Consider the following 23427-nt stretch of genomic DNA (forward strand, 5'->3'; position numbering starts at 1 on the left):
TACTATATTTTCGTGGATGCACTTGTATTTTAAAAATAAAGCTATTTTGTATTTGTGTTTATATTTGTATTTGTAAGTTAACAACCTATTTTATTTGTATATGTAATTTCATTTGTTTCATTTATTTGTATTTGAATATGTAGTTGACGACATCATTTATATTCTTAAACAACTTAAAAAGAATTGTTATTCTAAGAATACTAGTATTTATATTCATTGATATGAATTGTACATTATTGATACAAATTGAATAATACAAATATAAATGTTAGATTATTCAAATACAAACGTTACATTTGTTTCAAATGATACATGTTTATACAATTTGAACCATATGTATACAAATAATACTTATTTTTATACAAATACAAATGATAAATTTGACATACAAATGTTAACGTTACATTTTCATTGATTGACACATTGCATATTTTTATATTTGAGACTCAAGCAAATACAATTAATCATATACTTATTTGTATAAAAATATAAATGATAAATTGTGCATATTCACAACTAAACTATTCAAAAACAAATAATAACTTTATTTGAAATACATAGTATGATACAGAAAATATAAAATATCAAAAAATATATAAAATATAAAATACAACAATAACAATAACAAAAAAAGAGAAAATGTACCAAAAAACAAAAAAAGAAAGAGAAAAAATGGCCAAAAAAAAAAGGAAAAAAATGTAACAAGAACCAAATAAGAAAATACAATAAAAAAACTACAAAGAAAAATGAAATACAAACGAAAAAAATAAAAAAAGATATGATAAAATGGAAAAAAGAAAAACAAAGAAAATATAAAAATGCGAAAAAAATGAAAAAGAAAAAAAAGAAAAAAGCAGAAAAGGAAAAGGAAAGAAGAAAAAAATGAAAAAAAAAAAGAAGAAGAAGAAGAAAAAAACTGGAAAAAAGAAGAAGAAAGGAAATAGAAAATAGAGAAAGATGGAAAATTAAATGAAAAATTAAAGGAGACAGGATATGGATTGTATTTAATTGGATAGAGAGACTTTGAATTGTAACTAATTAAAACTTAAGCTAAATAGGGTAATTAGGAGTTTATTTTTGCTAAGTCATGTAGTTATTACACAACCTGAACACACATGTATTCCTACGGATTCTAAATTTTTTTGTTACCTATTTAATAATATTTATATCTTTAATTTTATTTCATTATATCCAAATTTCACGAGGTGGTTTGGTTATTAGAGTTAGGATTATAATTCTAAAATAAAATTTGGAAATTCATTTATTTTATATTTGGTTATGAATATTAGTTAATATCAATATAAACTTTATATAAAAATGATTATATTAACTACTCCCCCGTTTTGTTATAATTGACCCTTGTTGACTTGACACATCTTTTAAGAAAACTTTAATTAGGAATATATTTTACTGAATTAGTCTTATTAATGATGTTTTGAAACTCTACATTTGACTATTGCTACTTTATGTAGTTATTTAATACTAAGAATAAAAAAAAATATAATAAAATTTTCTTTATTTGATAAATTAGACATATAAACTGAAACAACAATTTTTATATAGGGCCACATAAAACAAAATGAAGTATCTCAAATTGGATGTAAGATAACAATCTCAAGATTATAATCATAGGATTGTTAATCATTGATATCGCGCTTTGCAACCAAACTCGGGATTATTATCTTACCGATCAACATTAACATCAACAGTTTGCCCATTAAGAAAAATATTGTCATAGGAACTGTATTTGTGAAATTCAAGAGGTACTTTGTGTTCACACTCCACAATAATTTCACCTTAAATATTTTCCTAAGTTGCAATTGCAGGTTAAAAACTTAAGGTACTATTTATTTCAGTTTGTGTGATAGTTTTTCATTTTATTTTGGTCGTCAAACATGAAAATCTTGACATGCAATGACCCAAATTCTCGTTACGCTAAAAGAGGGAACAAAATTTAAACTTAGGGATAGTTTGATTGGGAACAAGTTATCCGGAAATAATTAATTCCGGAATTAGATATTTCGGTATTAGTTGTCCTACCATATATATGAGATAACTTATCCCATTATTAAGGCATAAACGGTGGGATAAATTATCCCTTGACTAACTAATACCTCCAACCAAACATAGGATATAATAATCCTATATTTTAGCCCGGGACTATTATAACTTATACCTCACGCCAAACATGACACGACCCAAACCGTGGCCTTGTAATAATGGGCATCTCAAGTTTAACCAGGATTGGGGACCACCTCCGACAACCAACCCAACCATCCAAATGCACACCCTGAGTTGGATAAATTTAGAAAATATAACAAAATAGCATATTTGTACCAACCCAGACTCTAGGATAGGTCCATAACCGCGACCAACCTAAAGAAGTCCAACCAACCAATCCAACCAATAACCAAAACAATAACCAAGTAAGAGTCCATAACATAAAAAGGTGGAACAATGATAAATACAATCCAACGGTATCAGCCCCAATATCAATATCAATACTAAGGATGACACCAATACTGACACCACCCATACCAATCCATAGTTCCATAAAGCATCTAGCTGAAAGTAAAACAATATCCGGTTGGGACATACCCCCAACCATAGACAAAATCAATGTCCAAGAAATAACCAAAGTATGTAAAGACATCCATGATATGAAATAGATCCTTCCGGAGTATGAAAGCTTACCACTTCAATCCAACAGCTCATCCCAAATCTGATCACTAAGCAGGAGGAGTAGAATGGCCGGTTCCTGCATTGCGTGGGGATACAGCCGCTCGAAGATGGGTTAGCGGGTAAACACTAGCATTCACTCAGGATAAGGATAAAATAATGCCAACCTTGAAAGCCAAGTAAACCAACTATATGCATTCACAACCGTGCATATATATATATATATATATATATATATAACCATACTGGGAAGGGAATCGAGTTTAGCATGCCTTTAAAACCATTAACCTGGGTATGTGTAGCTTAATCTTCCTAGAACCATCCACGGACTATATGGGTCCAATGTAACCCCTTGAACGGGATCTAATACGTGTAGCCGCATGAACCGAAGATACCATAGGAGTAGGGGATTCTCGAGTACCCTTCACTCTCCATAATACATATGTATAAGTGTACATAGAGGATTACCGTGTACCCCATAAGTATCATATATGGTCTCCATGACCAATCCTCATGTCAGCAAACATGAGTTTCCAGTGTCCATCCGTCGGACTCACACCTTCACGGTTAGCTATCACACCCTGCCATTATTTTCCAATTAAAACCATTACCACACAACTAAGCCACTATTCCATTTATTATTAACTAAGGCTATAAGTAGTGGGATCGACATACCAGCTATAGCTTGCAAGTAATGTCCTTAGTCATCCTTTTTAAGAAGAAGGGATTCTTATATACCCATAGGATTACATTATTAAGTTGATTTGGGGGAATCCCATATACCCCACAAGTGATCATTGTTATGTTTGCTTGGGGGATTCTCTTATACACCACAAGGCTTTCAATTCGACCAACCATAACCACCAAAACCTTACCATTTAACCATTCCGATTCATTTAAATCATTTATAACATTTAAGGTTCCATTACCAAGTTACACCATGCAACAGTTACAATAAAAGTCCAACAATATAGTAAAAGCATTCTTATAGGCATTTTATCAAACACATTGAGGGCATGGTGTTTCCAAAATCAAAACCAAGTACCAATTAACTATTACCATGCAACCATATATCCAATCCACTATTAAAACATGTAAATCCATAATTAAAACATGAAAAACCCATAACCAAGAATTTATAACCAAAAACCCCAATATATATTTGAAAACCCAAAATCATACAACAATTATGCCATGAAAATAATTTATAAAATATGTCTTTAGTAGGAACTAACAATGAGGGAGGAGTAACATGTCTTAGATTGAGAAGAAGATGAGAAGAAATCACCCCTATGAGCCTTAATTGACCACCTTGAAAGAAATGCTAGCTTTTACTTATTCCAAGAGCCTTGAGAGATTTTGAGAGAGTTTAGACTGTTTGATTGATTGCAAATAAGTTAATGAAACCCCACAAAAGTTGTTTTAAGTCGTGGGGTTCCAAGGAGTTATAGGGGAAAATGTCCAGAATACCCCCAACTTGAACTGTATTAGTTTTCTGCAGGAAGTTATGAATCCAACATACCAATCGTTCCCTATCATATGAGTGGTACCCACCACTAGTATCCTAGGAATCCCTTGGACCCCCAACCCGATCCAACATACGACCACCAAGTCCCAGTCGTATCCAAGCATATGATACATACTCTTAACCCGTACCTTAGGCAGAATCCAGAGGGGTTGACACTATCTAATATATGAGTTGGACTATACCACTCATACCCTATCTCATGACTCATGGTTATCTACTCATTCTCAGATCCAAGTGAACTTACTATGTTTTAAATTAAGTGAAGAAAAACCAAAACCTATGACCCGTCACCCACCATATGACTCATACCCACCCAAGTCGCACCCATTCTAGAAACTCAACCACCCATCACCACCTAATACCGGACAATATACAACTGGGTAACCGGACCCATACCCTCACTACACGACTAGTATGGTAAGTCGTATGATGTCTAGAAGGTCCAAAAATGAAGAAATTTTCTAAGGTTCAAAACCCAGGGTGTTTTAGTCTCCTCCACTAGGATCATTCGTCCCCTAATGACGGACAAGGTAGTACAAGCACGAATTACACCCCAACATAACCATTCCAACCTTTAACTAAATTAGAAAACAAAGATGCAAGGAAATAAACCTTCTTTTAACTAAGTTAGAAAACAAAGATATGATCAAGAACACATACCTTTCGCATGAATATCTGGAGCAGAAAACAAATATGGATAGTTGGACTTTATGTCCTCTTCTGCTTCCCAAGTAGCTTCTTCCACCTTGTGGTTCCGCCATAGAACCTTAACCGAAGCTACATCCTTGGTCCGCAACCGACGAACCTGCCAATCCAAGATCTCAATCGAGATCTCTTCATAGGACAGAGAATTTAAAATACCTAATCCTTACAAAGAAACGATCAATGAAGGATCACCTATACACTTTCTCAACATAGAGACATGGAATTTCGGATAAATGGAGCTCAAACTAAAAGGAAACTTCAATTCATATGCACTATTACCAACCCTTCTTAAGATTATATGAGGACCAATATACTGGGGACTGAGCTTTCCCTTTTTTCCAAACCAAATTATTCGCTTTATGGGAGACTCATTTATGAACACACTATCCCCAACCTCAAACTCCAAGTCCCTAAGCCTTACATCCGTATAGGAAATTTAGCAACTTTAGGCAGCCTTAAGCCTATCCCGAATTACCTTTACCTTCTCCATAGCTTAATAGACCAGATCCGAGCCAAACATATCTTCCTTACTAAGCTCAAATAATCTAATAGGAGATCTACACCTACTACCATACAATGCCTCAAAAGGGGCCATACCAATACTAGAATGATAGCTATTATTGTAAGAAAACTCTACAAGAGGTAGATGCTTAACCCAATTACCACCATAATCAATCACATGCACGAAGCATACCCGTTAATGTCTGAATGGTCCTTTCTACTTACTCATCCATCTGTGGGTAAAAAGCAGTACTCAGACTAACCTTAGTCCCCAACCTCTTCTAAAATGAATGCCAAAAGTGAGATAAAAATTGTATACCATGATTAGAGATAATAGAAACAGGTACCTATACAGCTTCAGAATCTCATGAAGATACAACCTCGCATAATCCTCAACCAAAAAGTTAGTCCTCAATGGCAAAAAGTAACCCGAATTTGTCATTCTATCCATGATGACCCAAATCGAATCAAATTGGTTCTGAGACCGAGGAAGATCAGTGATGAAATTTATGTTGATCACTTCCCATTTCTATTTAGGCAATTCAATTTCCTGATACAAGTGTCTAGGACTCATATGCTCAACTTTCACTTGTTGACACACCAAACATTTTGCCATAAAATCAACCACATCCTTCTTCATACCATTTCACTAATACATCTCCTTGAGATCATGATACATTTTTATCAAACTGGGATAAACAACATAACGTGATTCATGCACCTTAGCCAATACCCTTTCTCGCAAACCATTAACATCAGGAACACATAACCTTCATGATTTCTATGCCAAGAGAAGACTGAACCACTTTCTGTACCAACACACCGCCATTCTCGGAGTCTAAAAAGCAAACCCCAAGATTAGCCAAGCGGTGAATATCCTTCACCACCTCTCGTTTCTACTTTTCCACATGAGCTAAACTTCCCATGGATAACCTGCTAAGAGCATCAACAATAATATTAGCCTTACCTAGATGGTAGTAAAGACTCATGTCATGGTCCTTGAGAAGCTCAAGCCATCTCTTCTGTCTGAGGTTAAGCTCTTTTCGAGTAAACATATACTGTAGACTCTTATGATAAAAAAAGATGTCCACGTGCACTCCATACAAATAGTGCTGCTAGAATTCCAATGCAAACACCACCTCTAAAAATTTGAGATCATGAGTTAGATAATTTCTCTCATGCATCTTTAACTGCCTATAAGCATAGGCAATCACCTTACCATTCTGCATCAGAACATAACCAAGTCCCACCTGAGACGCATCACAATAAACCACAAACCCCTCATTGCCTTCAGGCAAAGTCAAAATTAGAGACGAAGTTAGTTGATCCTTCAACTTCTCAAAAATACCCCTCACAAGAATCCAACCAAGATAACTTTACCTTCTTCTGAGTTAACTTAGTCAATAGTGCAGATATCATCAAAAAACTCTCCATAAACCTCCTATAGTACCCAGCCAAACCCAAGAAGCACTGAATGTCTATTGAAGTCGTGGGTCTAGTCCCTTTCTTAACCATCACCATCTTTTGTGGATCCACCGTGATTCTCTTACTAGAAATAATATGACCCAAAAAAGTAACAGCGTTCAACCAGAATTCATACTTTGAGAATTTAGCATACAATTGCTACTCCTTTTAGGTCTGCAACACAGTACGAAGGTGAGTGGCATGATCCACCTTACTCTTAGAGTACACAAGAATGTCATCAATAAACGCAATGATAAACAGATCCAAAAAATGATGGAATACCATATTCATTAAATCCATGAATGCCGATGGGGCATTAGTCAAACCAAATTACATAACCAAGAACTCAAAGTGCCTATACCAAGTATGAAAGGTCATCTTAGGGATATCCACCTCCTTAATCTTAAGTTGATGATATCCAGACCAATGACCTATCTTTGAGAAGAATTTGGCACATTGCAACTAATTAAATAAGTCATCTATCCTTGAAAGAGTATACTTGTTCTTAACCGTCACCTTATTCAACTACCTATAGTCAATACATATTCAAAAGGAACCATTATTTTTATGCATGAATAACACTGGTTCAACCCATGGGGACACACTAGGATGGATGAAACCCTTACCTAAAATCTCCTTAAGTTGCTCCTTCAGTTCCCTCAACTCAGTTGGAGTCATTCTATAAGGAGGAATAGATATTGGACAAGTGTCCAAAACCAAATTAATTCCAAACTCAATCTTCCTATCTAGAAGGATGCCAGGAAGATCATCTGGAAAGACTTCAGGAAACTCATTCACCACCAGAGTCGAATGTAAAGAAGAACCTTCTAAGTTAGAGTATTTAACCCAGACCAAATAATAGAGACACCCTTTAGATATTAATCTCTAAGTTCTAAGATAGGATATAAACTTCCCCTTAGGAGCTAGGGAACCACCCTCCCACTCAATAATCGGTTCAACAGGGAACTTAAAGACAACCTTACAAGTCTGACAATCTAAGAATGCGTAGCACGAGTGTAAATAATCCATCCCCCGAATGTCATCAAAATCCACCATATCTAATTCAAACAAATCCATCAAAGTCTCCTTATTACCAACAGATAGGACACACCCCCTATAGACTCTTTTAGAAACCACAGAGTCACCTACTGGGGTAGAAATAGAAAAAGAATATAAATAACCTCAGGATCAAAACCAAAATACATAGCCATAAATAGAGTAACATAAGAAAAAGTGGACCCCAGATCAAGTAAATAATACATGTCACAAGAAAAGAGTTATAACGTACTAGTCATAACATCAGGCAATGCCTTAGACTCCTGTCGGGTAGCAAGATCATATAACTTATTCTGACCTGTGCTGATACCAGAAGTAGAAATATATGCAGAAACAACACCCTTTGGTGCTGGAGTAGATAAAGAAGCAACTAGAGCATTATTCACTCCCGAAGCAACCTTACCAATCAAATAATTTCTAAGCATATGGCTTGGCTGACCATATTTAAAGCACCTGTCCCTCCCCTCATCACAGAATCCCTAATGTAACCAACCACAAAACATGTAAGGAGGATATAATGAAACTGACTGTGCCCCACTAGATTGATATTGGGCACCCTATGCCCTAAAGTTATCGCTACCCCATTGACGCCTATCACATGACTACTTTGGGTAAGGAGCACTAGCTATAGAGAAAGAACTAGAACTCTCCCACTTTTTCTTTGGCCACTTGTCACCATCCCTGCCACCTTACTGTTGACCACCCTGCTTAGAGAACTTAAACCTCTTACCCTATCTTTCCCTCACCCTATTCTGCTTCCTATTTTCCTTCTCCACCTATTATATATGAACTACTAATCTAGAGATATCCATGTCCTTGATCAGCAATGCAGTCTTTCTTTCAAGGATCAACTCACGAGATAGTCCTAAAGTGAGCTTCCTCAAACAATCCTGAAGCGAGCTTCCTCATCATGGCCCTCATATCAGAAAGTAATTCTGAAGCATACCTAGGTAGTTGGTGAAATTTCAAGGCATACTCTTTGACCGACATCTTTCCCTATTTTAGATTTACAAATTTATCCACTTTCATTTTTCTCAACTCATAAGAAAAAAATGGTCCAGAAATATATTAGAGAACGTCTCCCACTGAGATGACTCATTAACCTCACCCCTTGCCTGATCCATTTCTTTGTACCATTAGTACACCACATCCTTGAGCTAATAAGTTGCAAATTCCACCCTTTCCATATTTGTGGCATGCATGACCCTAAAGATTTTTTCCATCTCATCCAGAAAACCCTGAGGATCCTCCTCTACCTTAACACTAGTAAAGGTTGGAGAACTCAACTTCATAAACTAGCCAACTCTTATGGCCTTAGAAGATAGAATAGTAGATCCACCATGCTCAGCCTGAGAAGCCACCAACTGAGCAATCATATGAATCGATGGATAAAACTCAAAATTCATCATGTATGCCTGAGGAGGACTAGAAAGAACTGGTGGAATTCTAGAAATATCTGGGAATAGACCCCTAGACTGAGTATGGATCCCCTAAGTGTAGTGTGTCCCATAAACATTATCCCTAGTTGGGATAAAAGAGTTTTCATGAACTTCATATCGTCAAGAAATGATCTAAAAAGAGAACAAATAGAAATAGAGAAGATTCCAAGACTTAAACTCCAAGCTTGAAAATAAAACATAAAGAAAGAGAAACAGTTACTAAATGACTTATTGCCTCTCTCTTATGAGTGTGACATGCTATACACCCTTAAAAAGACTTTACTTGATATGAATTTGTGGACTCCTAATTGACCATGAACCTAAAGCTCTGTTACCAACCTGACACGACCTAAATTAGGGTCATGTCATAATGGGCATCCCAAGTCCAACCAGGACTAGGGACCACCCCCGAGACCCAACCCAACATCCAAATGCATACCCTGAGTCGGATGAATTTCATTCATATAATAAGATAGCGTATTTGTACTAATCTAGACTTTGGGATAGGTTCATAACTGTGACCAACCCAAGAAAGTCCAACCAACTAATAACAAAATCAAACCAAAATAATAACCAAGTATAAGTCCATAACATAAATTCATAGAACAATCATAAATACAATCCTACAGTATCAGCCCCAATACCAATGCCAATGCTAAGGTTGACACCAATATCAACACCGTCCATATCAACCCATAGTATTTCCATAAAGCCTCTAACAAAAAGTAAAACAATATCTGATTGGGATATGCCTCTCAACTATAGCCAAAACCAATGTCCAGGAAATAACTAAAGTAGGTAAAGACATCCATGATATAAAATGGTGCCTTCCAGAGTATGAAAGCTCACTACTTTAATCCACCAGCTAATCTCGAATCTATTCACTAAGCAGTAGGAGTATAATAGTCAATTCTTACATTACGTGGGGATACAATCGCCCAAAGATAGGTTAGCAGGTGAATGCTAGCATACACTCAGGATAAGGATAAAATAATACCAACTTTAAAATCAAATTAAACCAACCATATGCACTCACAACTATACATACATATATATATAGATATATATATATATGCATATAACCATATTAGGAAAGGGAACTAGGTTTAGAATGCCTTTAAAACCATTAACCTAGGTATGTATAGATTGACCATCCTAGAACTACCCACGGGCTATATGGGTCCAATGTAACCTCCTGAATTGGCCCCGATGCATGTAGTTGTATGAATTGAAGATACCATAGAAGTAGGGGATTCTTGTGTACCCTTCGCTATCCATGATACATATGTACAAGTGTACTTAGAGAATTCTCATGTACCCTATAAGTATCATATATGGTCTCCATGACTAATCCTCATATCAGCAAAAATGAATTTCCAGTGTTCGTCCATCAGACTCATACCTTCACGGTTAGCTATCATACCCCGCTATTATTTTTAGACCTTTCGAACATCATATGAGTAGTAGGGCTCAAATTGTAGGAAAACCAGTGAGGAATGTCCAAGATTCTATCCTAAGTACTGCATGTACCTCACAAGTCGTAGGGAGACGTTATGAGTTATAAGGTAAGACTCATGGTCCTACTAGTATGATGGTTCATTATTTCTGCTATGACAATGACTAGGACCTTATGAGTCATAAGGTGAAGTCACGAGTCATAAGGTGTGAATCGCAGCCCTAGCAGTAAGGTTTCAATAAGTCACTACCAAGATAACGACTGCAGGCAATGACTTATACCCAGCTATGAAATAGTCAATAATGACTAGCGATAGTTTTTCTATGTTTTAATTAGGGGAACTTTGGTCATTTCCTCTCATCCCAGTGATAAACCATGACTATAAAACACCTTTAGGGTTTCATTATCATCCCAACACATATCAAATACACCACTCATATCTCTCAAATTCCTAAGCAAGAAAAATTATGGTTTTCCAAGCGATTGGTCATCTAGGGCTCGAAGGGTGATTTCTTCTTCAAAATTCTTAGTGTCTTAGACATGTATCTCTCTCCTATAAGCTTGTGTTTTATTCATAGAATACAATTTTGATATTCATGCAATGTGTGCATTTTTTATGCTTTATTGATTATTTTGAATTAATTGGGTGCATGGTCATGATAATATAGGATGGGGGTCATGGCATTCCCCCAAATTGATGATTTTAAATTAGAATTGGTTTTGGAAATTGTGTAACCTTAGCCCACTTGCATAATTGGCTTTGAAATATGGTTAATTATATAGTTTGGCTTATTCTCCTAAACTATTATACTGCATAAATGGCTAAATAGATCAAATGATATTTTAAGGTTGGCTATATTTTGACTTAAATCTCTATTTATGGAGGTCAAGGTATTCCCCTATACTGACTTGATAAATCTTAGTTTATGAGGATTGAGGCATTCCTCCAAACTGACATGATAAATTATAGGGGTCATGACATTCCCCCAAGGTGATGAATAATTAGAATGGCATAATGATATTAGCTTGCAAGCATAATTAGTATGACGATACCAATGGTATATGACTAAATTAATGATTCTTAAGTGATGAATGGGAATTTGTAAATGTTTTAATTGAGGCTTAAAAGGGGTTGTGTAGCTAGCCATGAAGGTAGAGATCTTGAGGAACTGATACTGGAAAACCACATTTGTCGATATAAGGGTTGGTCTTGACGATCGTGTTCTTGTTTCACACTTTATATATTTGTAACCTAGATTAGTATAGGTTCATGGATTCCCCAGCCTTCCTCGATACCCAATTCATATGGCTAACATGCACTGATACCCTTTTAGCAAGGTGAGAGATTAACCCATATAGCCCGTGGGCATAGATGACGGGTTGAGCTACATAGCCTAGTCTAATGTCTTAAATCTTATGCTAAACCCTGTTCTTTATACCAACATAATTATATATATATATATATATATCTACCATGTATGCATGTGATTTTACTGCAGTTTAATCATGATATTATTTTATCCCTTTTCTAAGGTACATGATAGTGCTTATCCTACTAACCATACCTCGATGTTGTATCCCTATGTGATACAGGGTCCAAAGACATTTCTATTCCCTTACACAGTGGTAGGTGATTTTTGGATTGTCCAAGAGTTATCTTTGAAGTAGTGAGCTTCTATTCTCCGGAAGGCCCTCATTTTATGGTCTTTTCTTTACTTATGTCTTAGATAATTTTGGGGGTTTTGTCTATGGTCAGGACCATGTCCCAACTTGGGTTGATGTTTGGAGGCTTTTATGAACAAAAAAGTGTGGGTGGTTTATGGTATGGATTCTTAGACCCCTCTTGTTAGTAATTTATCTATCTTGTTATATGTTTGGAACTTATCTCTATCTTGATATGTTCAAAACTCATCCGCTGCAAGTTATATTATGTTCTAGTTGGCTAGGCTAATAGGGGTGGTCTCCGGTCCTTGGTGGACTTGAGATACCCATCAAGACTAGGCCCTAGTTCAATTTGAGACAAGCTTGGTATCAGAGCCAAGTTCATGGTCATTGGTGTCCATATAGACGTGTCAATTAGAGTCCCTTTTATGGTTGTGTATCACTCCACACTTATAAGGGAGAGGCTACGAGGCATTATAAATATTTCTCTTTCTTGTATTCTAATTTTGGGCTATAAAGTCTAAAGTTTTGGAAACTCTCTAACTTTTGGTTAATTGCATTTCAAATCACACCTCCTTAAAGATTAGATACTTGTACAAACTCTTGTGTCTCACCTGGGGATAATATGGATAGAACTCATCCCGCCTATGGAGTACAGATTTGGTATAGGTTCGTCTTTTTGAGTGTAATACCCCTCATGGAATTTCACCGGTTCTCACTAGTCCTCTTTGGGTTTCTTAGGATGATAATACTCATGCCCTGACACCTCAGGGTGATGTGTCTAATGATGAGTTTTGTTATTCTAGTCATCTATTGACCAAATAGTGACCTTCCTATCACACCAGTCTAGTCCTATTAATAGGAAGAAGAAATAGGCAAATATAAAAGAGAGGTAGAATAAGAAGTTTAGATATTCAGAGTAAGGTGGGGTCAACAAAATAATAGTAGAAATAGGAAACAGTGACTAAGAAGAGGAATTGGGGGAGGTCCCATGCGACTGTTAGTGATCCTTATCCTAAGTCTTTTGGTGATCATCATTTTCTGGATAATAGTGGGTTTAAGGCATAACGTGCCTAGTCTTAAGTTAGTGGATCCTAGTTAGCACCACCATATCCTTCTTGTAGACTCTGTGGACGGCTTTATCGTGGTTATTATGATAAAGAGAGGAAATTGTGCTTTAATTGTGTCCAGCCTGGTCATATAATAAAGAACTATCCTTCAGCCAATGTTACTACTAGAGCTAATAAGGTGTCGGTTGCTACTTCTTCTTTTCCTGCACCAAAGGGTGTTACCTCTAGTACCGACACTAGCTGAAAATTGTCTTTATAATCTTACCACTTGTTAGGAATCTGAGGCACCTCCTGATATTATTACTGGTACATCACAACCTTTCTCTCATGATATGTATGGTCTGTTTGATCTAGGTTCTACCCTTTTCTATGTAACCTCTTATGTGGCTGTTCATTTTGGTTTTGGTCCCAAGAGTATTTTCAACCCTTTTTATATGTCTACTCCGGTGAATGACTCTGTTATGTCTAGAAATGTTTATAGGGGTTGTGTGATGTCTATCTTTCATATGAAGACCCTGGTAGACCTGAAAGGGAGCTGGATATAATAGATTTTGATATACTTTTGGGGATGGATTGGCCTCACTAGTGTTATGCTTCCTTGGATTGTAGGACATGAAGGGTCAGTTTCTAAATTCTTGAGTGAACCAGTAATTGAGTGGGAAGGTAATTCACTAGTACCTAAGGAAAGGTTTATTTCCTATCTTAAAGCCCGGAAGTTGATTTCCAAAGGGTGTTTATATCATCTAGTTTAGGTTAAGAATTCTAATTTTGAGGGTCCCTCTTTGTGATCTATCCCTATGGTTAATGAGTTCCCTAGAGTATTTCCTGATGATCTTCCTAGTATTCCTCCTGATAGGGTAATAGCTCTGGGATTGATTTTCTACCGGATACCCATCCTATATTTATTCCTCCTTATAGAATAGCTTCAGCTGAGCTGAAGGAGCTTAAGAAGCAGTTAAAGGATCTTCTTAATAAAGATTTCATCTGCCCTAGTGTATCTTCGTGGGATGCTTCTGTGTTTTTTGTGCATGATATAGATGGGTCTTTTCGGATTCTATAGACTATCGATAATCAAATAAGGTTATTGTGAAGAAGAATATGCTTGTGGGTCGTAGCTAAGTTAAATAAGGAATTTTAGGTTGATTTCTCTATTGGATGGACTAGTATATTATGCAGGAGATTTCATTGGTGGTGCATGATTATTTCTAGACCCTAAGTTTGAACCTTAGATATTGATGGTGGTGATAAAAATGTTAGCTCAAGCATAGTGATGCAAGATTTGTGGGAATAGCTTAGTAGGCTTAATGTGATGTGTGAAATAGATTAGGTTAATAACTTATGAAATATTGGAGTACATAATTGTGATATATACCAGAGGTCTAGTGTTGAAGCGATGAATTCAAACTAAGTCATTAGGTGGATAAGACTTAAGTTTATAAGAATATGCTGAACCCTAGGTAGCCTCTTGTTAGACAAGGTTTTAAGTATGTAAGTATTATATGAACCTAGTATATGTTATTGAATGTCTTAGTATGAAGAAGTTAGGGGAGTTTTTATATGGTGTTCTTCAAAGCTGAATTGAGGAGAATATAGATAGACAATAGAGCCCTTCGTATAGTCTTAAGAATTTTGTTAAGTAGTGACGTTATGTGATTAGAGATTTTATTATGAGTTAAGAAGTTTTGATATATATCCTTATGAGATTGTGACTTATAGGGTGATAGCTACAAAGGCTAGCGAAAGATTAGATTAGTATCTATGAAGGGTAGTGGCTCATATTATAGTTGTCGAGGAAGTTGGCATTCATGTGTACAGTGGTACCCCATGGGGCAGAGTATTGTACTTATAGGTTAATAAGAGGGTATGTCCATAAGAATAGGATGGTAATTTTTGTAGCTGGAGGGGAAGATGGTGAACTAAGGCTCATCTTACATGATGGTGAGTTTCAGGAAAGAGTCATGGTAAATCTACTCTCATTCTAGTAAGTTCCTCCTACATTGGTTCAAGAGGACATTCTACCAATGTCTTATATATTCAAATTGTGCCTATGCCTAAGGTTCAAGTTCTCTAGGCATCTTATGTTTATGCTCCAACCCCTGAACTAAAAGCAATAACGGTTCACGAAAATATAAGCTTCCAAGTATTCAATCTCTATATGATGATGCTCGTGATCCATAGACTCATGTCTCACTTTATGCTTATTTCTAAGGAACTATACATTCTATATGATATCGATTCATCTTATGGCATGTCTTAGCCCAAAATAATGCAATGTATGCACACTCGTGACCATTCTCAATTCTTAGAATAAGAAGTAATAGTTTCAAGTGACAACCCTTGTCTTATTTCTTGAATATATAAATCTCAGGCTCTTGTAGTTATGTGTTTGGCAGGGCAATCATAAAATTGAAATAGTAAAGTGTTGTATCCATAGCTAAAAGAATAGTGAAGAAATGTGGCTATATTTAAGGGCTATTAGATGTGTTATTTGAGGTAGAGAATGCTTCTATTCTATTCTTATATCCCGTGAGAATCTCAATTCGTATCATGTATCAATATTCCATAGAACTAATGCCTTAGATCATGTCTATGTCATGTCTTGTTATCATATGATTCGTGCTTAAGGTATGCATTTTCCAACTATTTTTTTTCTGACTTTGTTCAAGGTTTTGTGATTGCATTCTTGTCTTACATTTGTGCTAATAGATGCCTTGACTCTTCATTCTGAGATGAATGATCTGGGGAAGGTAATGTAACACCCTAAATTTTTGGCCTCTAAAAATTTCTTGCCTTTTGTGCTTACTACCAGGGTAAGGACTCACCTAACAAGTTGTGAAGACTTATTATGATTCGTAGGGCTCAAGTCATAGGCAAACCAGTTAGGAATGGCCAAATTTCTATCCTGAGTACTACATAGACCTCATGAGTCATGGGGAGACATTACGAGTTATAAGGTGAAACTTGTGGTCCTACCATTATAATGGTCCATTATTTTTACTATAAAAATAAGTAGGACCTTATGAGTCGTAAGGCAAAGCCATGAGTCATGGGGTGTGACTCACGACCCTAGAAGTAAGGTTTCCCTGAGTCTCTACCCAGATAATGAGTCCAGGCAATGACTCATTCCCAATCGTGATGTGACCTGTAACGACCAGTGACAGTTTTCCTGTGTTTTAATTAGGGGCAATTTAGTTATTTTCTCTCATCCCCAGTCATAATCCATGACTATAAAACATCTTTAGGGTATCATTATCATCCCCACACATATCAAAAACATCATTTATCTCTCTCAAATCCCTAATCTAGAATAATTAGAGTTTTTCAAGGGATTGGTCATCTAGGGCTTGAAGAGTGATTTCTTTTTCAAAATTCTTGGTATCTCAAGCATGTATCTCTCTCCTACAAATTTGTGTTTTATTCATGGCATGCAATGTTGATGTTCATGGGGTTTGAAATGTTGGTTTTAGAACTTGGGTTGAGGGTTTTGGATGATTGATGTTTAAATGGTGTTCCCATGATTTTATATGCATTATTTATGATTTATTAATGGTTTTGAACTAATTAAGTGCATCGACGTGGTGATATTGGATGGGGGCCTTGAAATTCCCCCAAATTGATGATTTTGAAATGGAATTGGTTTTAGAAATTGTGTAATCATAACCCACTTGCATAATTGGCTTTGAAATATGGTTAACTATATGGTTTGGCTTACTCTCCTTAACTATTGCATTACATTAATGGATAAACTGATCAAATGGTTTTGAAGGCCTTGTTGGCCATATTTTGACTTAAATCTCAGTCTATGAGGGTCGAGGCATTCCCCCAGACTGACTTGATAAATCTTAGTTTACGGGGGTCGAGGCTTTACCCCAAACTGACTTAATGAATTACGAGGGTCTTGGCATTCCCCCAAGGTGATGAATAACTATAATGGCATAATGATATTAGCTTGCAAGCATAATCGGTATGATAATACCAATAATATGTTCCTAAATTATTGATTCTTGGTTGATGAATGGGAGTTCTTAAATGATTTAATCTGGGCTTAAAAGGGGTTGTGTAGCTAGTCGTAAAGGTAGAGGTCCCGAGGGATTGATACTAGACACCCATATTTGCGGTTACGAGGGTTGGTCTTAACGACCGTGTGTTTGTGTCACACTTTATATATTTGTATCTTGGATTGGCATAGTGTCATAGATTCCCCAGCCTTTCTCGATACCCCATTTTGTGTGGCTAACATGTACTGAAACCCTTTAAGTAAGGTGATAGCTAGAACCATATACCCCGTGGGTATAGATAAGGATTTGAGCTACACAATCCAGGCTAATGTTTTAAATCTCATGTTAAACCATGTTCCCTATCCTGGCATTATATATATATATATATGTGTGTGTGTGTGTGTGTGTACCCTGTGTGCATATGATTTTACTATAGTTTGATCATGGCATTATATTATTCCTCCCCTAAGTTACATGATAGGGCTCACCCACTAACCATCTTCGGATGTTGTATCCCCACGTGATGCAGGGTCTCAGGATACTTCTATTTCCTTGCGCAATGGTAGGTGATTTCTGAATTATCAGGGAGTCAGCTTTTTAATGGGCAACTTTCATTCTCCGGAAGGCCCTCATTTTATGTTCTTGTCCTTACTTATGTCTTTGACTATTTTGGTGAGTTTTGGCTATGGTCGGGGGCATGTCCCAACTTGGGTTGATGTTTGGTTTCTTAGAGTCTTTTGTGGACAACTAAGTGTGGGTTGTTTATGTTATGGATTCTTAGACCCCTCTTGTTAGTGATTCATCTATCTTTTTATATGTTCGGAACACGTCTCTATCTTGTTATATGTTCTAAATTCAGCCACTGCTAGTTAAATTGTGTTATGGTTGGCTAGGCTAATGGGGCTAGTCTCCTGTCCTTGGCAGACTTGAGATACCCGTCACGACTAGGCCCTGGTTCGGGTCATGACAGAGGAACTAGAATTACGTACAATAACTCTGACTAACTATCTATGAAGCCTCTACTCATACTGACTTTAGGTAGCCAAGACATGACCCCCAGATTTCCCTAATTAAGACATTACAATAGAAATGCAATTGGAATTGCAGCTAACTTGAGTCCCAAAATAAGAGAACTCATCACCTGCTAGCTAGATGTTGTGACCAATCAGACTATGATCTTGATATAAGTATGCATCTAAATCTACATCACATGAAAATTATAGGCAAAAGAGGTATGCGAGCAGTACTTTTGAATATACTAATTATGTGAGATATGCTCTAATGACCTAAAAATTTGATGAAATGTAAAATTTATGATCTTATGTGATTTGACTATTTTACCCCTCTTCGTAATTGAATTATGATATTTTCAAGGTGTGGGAGTGATTGGCATGATTTTCGATGCATTTTGGTATCATTTATGTAATATTGTGGTTTTTGATGGCTTCGAGAGCCTTATCTTGAACTTATGTAGATATATTTTGATCCATACGATGGATGACTAAACGGAGTATGCCAGCAGCTTCGGAATATCGATTTTAGGATAAATAAACCTTTGGTATGGGTCCCGGTGCACCCGAGCTCATTTCGACCTATTAATCGGAAAGTTGAAAAATTAGAAATATGGGTGTGGGATCCATATTTTAGCAAAACGACCTCGAATGGAAAATCTGAATTTTTCAGATGATTTGGAATGCCGATTCTAGGGTGTTAGCATGTTTGTTATGATTTTACGGCTTTTAAATCTCATTTCGACCCTCGGTTTAGAAAATTGTGATTTTGGATTTCGGGGGTCAATTTTGTGAAAACGACATTTTCTGGAAAATATGGTATCGTCATCACGTCCGGAACGTCAAATTTAGTATAGTTACATAGTTCGTTTGTGTATATCGGACTCCAAACAAATCCCGGGCACCCCGTCGAAGTCCGATCAACCAACAAAAAAATGTAATCTACAATAAATAGCAGTTTTTTTCACCCTTTTGGCCCATTTTGCTCATTTTCATCTTGACTCTTGACGGCTAAACCCTAAAATAGTGTGGAAACTTAAAAGTAAAGTTTGTGGGTGCTTGGGAAGCTATATTAACACCCATTTCTTGGTTTTATTACGAATTTAAGGTAAAAATTCACCCATTTCTTAGTAATTTCTTAATTAATTTCTCAAAACCCTAAAAATCTTAGGGCTTGATTTTAAACCCCATTTTCCACTCATTTTCATCAATTTAACCTTAAAAACAACTTCGATTCTTGATTTTAACCCAGATTTCAAAGATTTTACCCAGTAAAGCTCAAAAATGATTTTTCTTCTATTTGAACCTCATTTTTTACTTGATTTAACTTGAATTTTCAGATGTAGGTTCCTAAAAATATGGGAAACATATTTTTGAAGTAAAGTTTTGATTTTACCCTTCTTTTTCGGAAGTCCATTTTGGGGGTTCGTTTTGACCCTGAATCAAAAGTAGTCAATATGGGTGTCGTTGGTTTTTCTTATGTGTAGATTTCATATTTAATGTTTTTAGTAAAGTTTGGGATTGTTCGTGAAAGATAAGGTCGCGGATTTAAGTGTAGCGGATTGATTTCGACTTTCGAGGTAGGTTATGGCTTCACTCTTCAAACTGGGCTGGGTAGTAAATGATGTTACAAAATACATGTTAAGGTTGAGAACTAATCATCAAAAATGGATATCTATGTGTTGTACCCGTGTGGGGGCCTATATGTGATGTATTGTCAAAATTGAGATATTATGTGATATATTTGACCGTGTAGGGTCCTATGTGATATTGATAGCCTTGAATACATGTGAATAATTGTATTTTTTTTAATGTGGTACCATTAGTGTATTGTGATTATATCATACTTTATTGGCATATGAGGCATGTGGAAATTCATGGATGAAACAGAAATAATAAGTTGATATTGGTCATGTAGTTGTGGGAATGTATCGTTGTGGTTGGTTGTGGAAGTATATCATGTGATTGGTTGTGGAAATACTCATTGTTATTGGTTGTGAGCATTACATCTTCATATCATGCTCATTCATGAAACATTGGTACCACCGTGGCAACATCTGAGAAACACTAGCAATACCTTTTTAAAAAAATATTGTAACACCTTATAAAACCCTTTCCGAGGGATATGCCAGAAAGAAGATATGAGATATGTGGATTATATATGGGTTGACAAACCTCCCATGGGTCCTAGTCGGGAAGCTTTAGCTCCGTAGGTGTATACAGGGATTGTCCGCCGATTTCGATGGTTGTGCGATGACCTCGTGCATCATCATCATCATATACATTGCACTTATATTATTGTGTTAATGTCATGTTGTATTGCCTTATTGACTTGTCATCTATGTATTTGTCTTACCTTCTTTTACTTGTATTTGATGATCTTATATCTACATGTTCTCTCTTGTTCTATTTATATGTGACATAATGTATACTTGTGTTTAATATCTTGATGTGTTATTGTAATATATGTGAGATATATTAGAACTGTAAGTGCAAGCGGTGTGGTCTGCCGTTGTGTGATATTTTTTGATTGCAGGTGACGTGCCCTTAGTGTATATTTTGTATGCTTTATTTACTACTTTACTTGTTTGGCCTATGATACCTACTGAGTACAATTGGGTTGTACTTATGCCTATTGTGCCCTTTTGGTGTAGGTCTTAGCTCGAGTGCACCTCATCTTGATTGACTCAGGTGCTTGTTAGAGCTTTTAAGGTAACAGTTGGAAATTCATGCATCCGAAGTTCACCTCTATCTTTCTATAGTAGTTATGTCTTCATTAATATTCAAAGACCGTTTTATTCCTTTGTGGTTATTTTTTTGATGCATTTGACTCTTGGATTGTATTAGTAGTTATTGCACTAATGACACCTGGTTTTGGGCATGATTGGTATTTTGGATAAGTTCTTTCCACATTATTATGATTACTTATATAGTTTGGCTTCATTCTAGAAGCCTTACCGTGGGATATTTCTATCTTTTCTTCTTCTCGTATCAGTTTGGGTGATAGTCTTACTTGTCAAGGTACGCCTGACAAGTGCCATCATGACTCTCGTTTTTGGGTCGTAATAAATTAGTATCAAAGCAGCCAGGTTTCATTGGTCTCAATGGTGTAAGAACGGAATGTCTAATAGAGTCTTGCAGATCGGTACGTAGACATCCGTATCTATCTTCAAGAGGCTATAGAACGTCTTTAGGAAACTTCCCTCATTTTATTCTTTATCGTGTGAAGTACTTTCATACCTTGTGTTTTGAGTTGTGTTACACTCTTTCTACGTGAATGGAGTTGCTTATGCTACTATCAGTTGAGAGATGCTATGAGAAATTAGTGGATATCATTTGTCGGTTATAAGCTTGTTGATGCTCCTGAGTTGTCATAGGATCAGTTTGTTAATGCCTTTCTGGAGTGATTTGTGCCTTTCAGTTTGTGAGATCTTATGTGGGACGAGTTTGATCATTTGGAGCAGGACTCCGTGATAGTTTCTGAGTAGAAGGCATGCTTTCATACCCTTTCCATATATTCCTATAATATCGTTTCCATCGAGTTTGAGAAGATTAGAAAGTTCGTGAAGGGCTTGGATATCTCTCTTTAGTTGGCTACATCTCAGATGATTATGCTTGGAGCTCTTCTTTAGAGTATTGTGGATCACAATAAGATGATAGAGGGTATTATTAATGCATTTCAGGGAGTCGATAAGAAGGCACAGCATTTTGGTGAGTTCAAGAGTCAGACCTCTCGAGGTAGAAATTTTAGAGGATCTCCTGGATACCATGTGATAACGCTCAAATTAAACTCTTGAATGGGTGTAAGTGATCGGCATCAATATATATACCCAACTTTGGAGTCAGGGTCAAATCCACAGGGAACAATGTAAGTGGCGATTAAACTAGTTTGAAACTAAAGCTACAAGTTAAATTTAAACAAATGATATAAAAAGATAAAACGGGGATTTTGGAGATTATCAAATAATTTTTGGTCACTTTAATTTCAGTGTTTGTCAATCAAGAGTTTATTAAACAACCATAATTATGTTCACTAGGGCTTCATGACAGATGCTAAAAGTGACTCAAGATTCTCACGGTGGTTAGGATGACAAGCTATCTTTATCGATGATATTCTCGAATGTCTCTCGACCTATTCAAGCATCTAATTTCCTAATCCTCTCTGACTTAGGGAATCACTACTCACTGTCCATATTTTACCTCAGGTTAATCAACCTTGTTACAGCGCTGATTATTAAACGAAGTCTTTCCGAGTCCCTGTTGATAATTCACTTCCTACTGTTTATGATTTCTTTCTCAAGCAAATCGAAGTAGGTACGCCTACTGTTTGCAACAAGCAGACTTTAATTATAATCTCAGAATTACCAATAAATCCTAACACCTCTTAAATCTTAAGCATTTAACACCTTATCATGACCTAACCCTAGATCCCAAAATCCAGATTAAAGGTGTTTAGCCACTCATGATGCAAGAAACAAGTATGAAAGTTGAATTCATAACTGAAAGGATTAACTTACAATGATGAAGAAAATCAAAAGTATACTTTGAATTGAATCACAAGACAAAACTCCAAAATACTGGTTTTTGAGAGAGAGAGAGAGAGAGAAATATCATCTATTGTATCTTGTAGGATATGTCCAATCCATAATGATCGAATGAAAAAAGAAAACCTAAAACAAGGCTTTAAATAGTTAACCCTAAATAAGAAAATAAAATTAAAGTTCAGATTTTCTTCGAAGTAGATGACGGCTCTCGTGACGGTCTATCAGGAGTTTGACGGCCTATCACGGACGTCGTCAGCTTCTCAGCAAGTTTAGCTTCTGCTGCCTAAGGTTGACGATGATGGTGACACCTTATCA

This window comes from Capsicum annuum, chromosome 7, assembly GCF_002878395.1.
Source record: "Capsicum annuum cultivar UCD-10X-F1 chromosome 7, UCD10Xv1.1, whole genome shotgun sequence".
NCBI lineage: Eukaryota > Viridiplantae > Streptophyta > Magnoliopsida > Solanales > Solanaceae > Capsicum > Capsicum annuum.